At 44.4% G+C, this 6000-nt stretch overlaps 1 long non-coding RNA gene across 1 annotated transcript in view; it reads left to right on the forward strand.

The window, feature by feature from the left end:
• Positions 1-5592, forward strand: part of LOC121825096 (uncharacterized) — a 29351-nt gene extending 23759 nt beyond the window's left edge. Inside the window, exon 2 of the long non-coding RNA XR_013047231.1 lies at positions 5236-5592. This is a non-coding gene — a long non-coding RNA (uncharacterized LOC121825096). The remainder of the gene's footprint in view (positions 1-5235) is intronic.
• The last annotated feature ends 408 nt before the right edge of the window (positions 5593-6000 follow it).

Here is a 6000-nt window from a genome sequence, read left to right on the forward strand (position 1 = left end):
GGCACAGCAGAGTCGATAGCTTAGTCCGCTTGAGTTGAAGTTTGAGGAGTGGAGACACCGGACACCTTCATCCTCCTCACTCCCATTGTGACACACGATCCTTCTTCCTAACTCGAGGGGCAGCAGCCAGTAGCTCGCTATCTCAGCTAGGTCACCCTCCCCTCAGCCACGTCCCACAGCAATAAAGGAGATAATTCCTCATGACCAGGCTGAATTAATGAGGGTGCTCTGCCCTCTGGTTTTCAGTGACAAACTGGGCAACTCCTTCCCCTCACTTTGAAGCCATCATCTTACTATTAAATATATTTCAATATGTATGTGGTTTATTGGTTGGAGTTTTCCTCCTACTTCCTTTAGCCCTAGTTTTCCTATGTTCCTTCTTTATTTAGAGCCCCAAGGGCACAGAACAAATATTCACCCTGAATGAAACGCTCTCAGAATCCCTAGCTGCTATGAAACATGGCCAGCCTGGATGGGGAGGCTTTATTGGCCATTAATTTTGTGCAGAATCTGCAGACTCACTTGCTGAGGCAGGAGCTTGCCTTTGCTGCAGAAGTACAAAGGTCCTCTCGTCAGGTGTGGCGTACTCAGTCTCTAGCTTCCAGAAAACAACGTCTGCTGAAGAGGATATATGAAGAGAATGTTCCTTTTTAGGACACGCACACACACACACACACACACACACACACACACACACACACACACACACACACTCTCAATGTATTATAGCTCGGCCCCAGGATATCTGTACTCTAGTTGTGGCCAGATGCCTTGACCTTGAGCTTTGCTGTTTGGTCCTTATGGAAAGCTCAGTTGTGAGAACTACAGTTCTTAGGGGATTGCTGAGAGCCTGCCAGGTCTTCCATAGCTCCAAATCCAGCCCCAGATTAAGCCGGATCGTCATAGAATTGCATACGCGGCCCACACTGCTTTGTCTCTTTAACTGCTTCTGCTGAGAGGGATGTAGAGGTTCAGCAATGAGGATGCTGTATGAAGTCATAGGAAAGCTGAAAGTCACTTACTGCGCTTTGGTGTAGCAATAAGCCGCTGCCAACTACAGCCTACCAGACCTTTGGGAAATATTCCATTTAGACTGCAATAACAGGTGATTCTACTTTCCTCAGGAACATTGGAACTATGGTCATTCCCTTTCTTTTGCTCCAGGAAGGCTGGGCATGGCAACCAGGGCTTGCACACGCTGGGCAAGCAAGTACTCTTAAAGCTGAACTACGTCCCCAGCCTGGACTTTGAACATTCTTGTTTCACTGGGACGCTTGAATTCAGTAACATTTTCCTTTTGGCTTTGGCTGCCCTACAGCTTTGAAATGAATTTGAGACACAGAGTGTGCACATGACCGCCTGGTGCCTGTGCTTAGCACGCTTACTTTGCTTAGTTTCACAAACTGTCTCACCTTGCTTTCTTGTTTATCCTTCCTCTCCTATCTATTTTGGGTCTTACAAAATTATCTTGTAATTTAACATCTTTTCAACCTTCTCTGTAAGAATGAGATTGAATATAAGGAAACTAATTAAAACAACAAATATGAAACTACAGTGTTTTTTTCTACCAAGTAGAGTGCTCTTATTTCTTGGCCACACAGTAACTTCCGGCCTCATTATCTGGGGTTCAAAATTTTCCTATGTCTGCCAGGCTTGCCACCTTGTCTCTGTCCTACATTATCAGTAGTCACCTCATGACACCTAATCCCGCAGATGATCCCACATCCATATCTTAGTATCTGGTTTGTCCTCTATATCAAACCTGAAGGTTCCATTGCCTAAGAAGACTAACCGTAAGCCCGGGCTTTGCTTCACTCTATACCTCCTCAGGTGTCTTCAGTGCAGAGCACAGGGCCAGCACTCCTTAGCAACTCTCACTGAAGAACTAAGACATGCCTTAGCCTTCATCCCCTCCTTCTCCATATCCCATTCATCTCCGTCCTTGACTGAGCTTCCATTTTAGCTAGCTTTGAAATTCCCCCATCTCTCTCTGTGTCCATCACTTGCTCCCCTACCGTTTCTGGTCCAGATTATACCCTGCACATGATACCACTCCTGGCATATTCACCGCGTAGTCCTCCCAGTGTCACTTCTAAAGTACAAACTGTTTAGAAACAGACGAAGTTCTCTTCTTAGGAGGAGAGCTGGCACTTCTGTGCATCCCTTAAGAATTCTCCCCTAGGTGGGTGATGATGGTTCGTCTTCATCGTCACTCGGCTGGATTTAGCATCACCAGAAATATGCTTCTGGATGTTTCTACGAGAATGGTTTAGCTGAGGAGAGAAAGACCCCTTTCTGAATGTGGGTAGCACTGTCCCATGGGCTGGGGTGTTGAAGACGTAGGAGGAGGTGAGAAACAGTATTTATCCGTCTGCTTCCTGACTGTGGATGCAATGTGAACAGCTGCCTCGGACTTCAGCCTCCCGTGATTTTCCTGCCATGGTAGACTCAGATTGTGAGCCAGTTTCTTTAATCTGCTTTCGTTAGATGCTTTGTCACGGTGGTGAGAAAGGAAATACAGGCTGTAAGGAGAATGGTCCTTCCTTCCCATTTCCTGCCAGCCTTCCGCTCGGCATCGAAACATTTAACTGTTCTCTTGTGGTGAGATTGAGGGGACAAGGGGTCCCTGCCCCCACCGCCCTAGAAGGACTCAGAAGTAATCTGTCATTGCTCATGACGTTGTTGATGTTACTACCTAAAGGAGTAGAATCAAAACAACAACAACAAAAAAACCCAAACCAAATCAAACAAAAACAAAACAACTGGAACAAGATAAAAAACAAACAAAACAAAACAACAAAAACCAAAACAACAATAAAGTGTTTGGGTGAGAGAAAAGGGAGGCCAGTGAAGGGTTTGACTATGGGTGGGGTCCGAACAACTGTCCTGGGTATCTTAGTGGCGATCTGAGGACAAAAAAGAGTGTGAGTCACTCCAGGCAGGGAGATGAGCAGGGGTTGTGTGGTAACTTTTGATTCTGGACTAGCTTCTGTCCACACTCCAGCAGGAGGTCAGCTATGTGATGAAACGTTTCCATTCTGCTTGTGAACTTCGAGGAACAGGTGGTGTGGGTTGGAGTTGACGGGCATGTGGTGATGGCGATTGAGTCATCAGTAAGCCTTGTATCGGGGTAATGGGATGACAGGAAACTCACTTTGAAGCAGACGATTTTTTTTTAAACTTAATATGGTTTATCAAGCATTTGTGGAACAACCATCTTAATAGATAATGGAGGGCTGTCTATGGTCAAGTCTGTAAAACAGCATCTCTAAGATATGTTAAGTTGTATTAGCATAATGTATGTAGTGATTTGAATAAGAATGACCCTCATGGGCTTATATATTTGAATGTTTGGTCATCAGGGAAAGGCACTACTTGAGAGGAATAAGGAGGTGTGGCCTTGTTGGAGGAAGTGTGTCACTCTGGTGTGGACTTGGGGTTTCAAAAGCTCAAGCCAGTCCCAGTCTCTCTCTCCCCCGCCCTCTCTCCCCTCTTCCCTACTGTCTACTGTCTATGGCTCCAGGTGTAGAACTCCCATCTACCTCTCCAGCACCAGGTCTACCTTTATGCCGCCATACTCATAACGGACTAAACCTCTGAAGCCGTAAGCCAGCCCCAGTTAAATGCTTCCCTTTACAAGAGTTGCCTTGGTCATGGTCTCTTCATAGTAATACGACACTGACTAAGACTGTGTTTAATTAGAAAAAAATATTTTGAACTCATAACCTCGAGAAGGAATTATTTTTCCAGCTCTATCAGCCTCCAAGGTGGTCCTGAGCACAGTCCTTCTGGAAACTTCTGGCTCAGAAGCACCAATCCCAGGTTCCTGGTGTTGGCCCTTAGTTGGAGCCAAAGATTCTTGGAGGTGATGGGGATTTGATGTCCTGACACATGAAAACAAGAGAATTCTATGGCTCCTGGGAAAAGTGCATTTCTAAGGGATCAAGTGGCATTGCCAGGAACAAGGGCCCAGCTTAGAGGACAAAGAAGTCACCATTTGAACCTCAGAATTACACTTGTCTGAAGAAAGGCAGATCTGAAAGCTCACGAGTTTGGAACTATACTCTAAAGTAGGTACTCCAAGCCTAGTTATGATAATAAAGGGAATCTACTAGGGAATGCATAAAATTTAAATTTATTTTTACTCACCAGGAGAGTCCTAATAGACACTGGTATTTCATTGATTTTATTAAGATTATATTTGCTCTTACATTGTAGAGACATGTCCCCAAATAGCACTGGGTAAAATAGTCAAAAATGATAAAAACCAGGATAGCTGGTCAGTGCCCCTGCCTCACATAAAGTGACTTACAAAGGACGCTAAGGTTTAATTGGCACGATGATCACTGTAACTGAGTCGAGGGAGAGGTGAGCAGGGTACAGGTAAGATTTTTAATTGTCCAAGTGTCCTGTGGAGAAGAGGTAATTTTACCAACTCAATCTCTCATCTCCTAGGAAACCAACCCCCTGGATGGATTTGCTAATCATAATGTAGTAATTAGGACTATGAGATTTTTCTAATAACGGTGACAAGCTGGGCTGCTGAGGTGCAGTGGGAAGACAACGGCTCCTGCTGGCCGAGTGAAACTTACTGAACTTTACTTCGAAGTGGAAAGTATGATTCTACACTCTGACTGACATAATAAAGGAACGCTAGATCCATGGCTTAGCCAGATGAACCCATCAAACGGCAACCCCAGAAGGCCGATGGATCCCCACCTCAGACCCTGCACACTCGGTAGACCACTCTAAGTCCTGAGAGGGCGGGGGAGGTCCTTCGTATCTAGTCACTACAACGCTAGAAAGTTACAAGGTTTACATTGGTGTCACGGTGCAAAAGCACTTAAGTTTGGTAAGTCCTTTACTCCTTGGGATAATTTGTAAGGGCTTCGTCTACCTCTTGAGGTGCTCAATGAATTTCTAAGACTTTGACATTAGATTTGTAATTGCAATTATGTGGTTAAGGGAATTTAAAAAGTATATATTCAATGTCAGGATGTTTAGGGAAGTCTAATTTGTTACAAAAGGCATTGATTTATTATTTGTGAAATACTACTTGCTAAACTGTGAATTTCGAAGGCTTGATTCTTTACTATTTAAAGAATGTTAGTTCTTTTGTGGACTTATGACTGTTATCGGATGCAAGGCAGTAATCATCGTGAAAGTTCTGAGAGCAAAAATCATGAACGAACCTGGTACTGTCAGGCCTTGTTACTGATCTCCAATTTATCTCAGCTTTTTCTAGGGACCAGAAACATAGTCAGCAAGTAACTGGGCCTGTGCCTGGAGGCAGGCGTGGTGTGTGACGCTGTGAGGAAGCTTGTGATGGATACTGCTTTACACAGAGAGACTCCTCATTCTGTTGGCCAGTGAACTCTTGGATGACTGAGAAAGAGCCATTTGAAAGCTCAGACATGCATCAGAAGACTACGGGAAGGCAACCTGGCATTTCTTACTGGGTAGAACTTTGCTGGAGCCTTGTTCTTGTTTTGATGGATGAGTGATGTCTTCAAAATAAGTCTGATGTTCACTATACAGGTTTAATTATAACCACACTCCCAAGTGTCCATAAAGTATTATAATTGTTAGTTATATTACTGTTAACAATTACATATGATCTCACTACAGATGTGTTTCTTGTGATCTTCCTTCTAGATCTGTATAGGTTCTAGAAGTCCTAGGAAAATCAGATTTGCTTCAAGAGAAATGAGATCGGCATCAATTTTAAAAAGTGACTTGACGGTTTAATTAAGCTCAAGGCTTTGTTGGAATGAAAGCCTAGTTTTTCCTAAGCAGTTACATTCCTTGGGTGCTGTGGGATTGTCAGTGGTAGCCACAGCCTTGTGGGCGGGCTCTGTAGAGTGTCGAGATTTGCACTGTAATGGTGAGTCTAGACGCAGCATCTGCAGCTGCCTTCGGCTGTGGAGCAAGCAGTGGCCACCGCCAGTATGTAACCATATGTGTGCTAAAAGCTTGCCCAGTTTCTTCTCTCTGAATTGA

The sequence above is a fragment of the Peromyscus maniculatus genome, chromosome 22, assembly GCF_049852395.1.
Source record: "Peromyscus maniculatus bairdii isolate BWxNUB_F1_BW_parent chromosome 22, HU_Pman_BW_mat_3.1, whole genome shotgun sequence".
Taxonomy (NCBI): domain Eukaryota; kingdom Metazoa; phylum Chordata; class Mammalia; order Rodentia; family Cricetidae; genus Peromyscus; species Peromyscus maniculatus.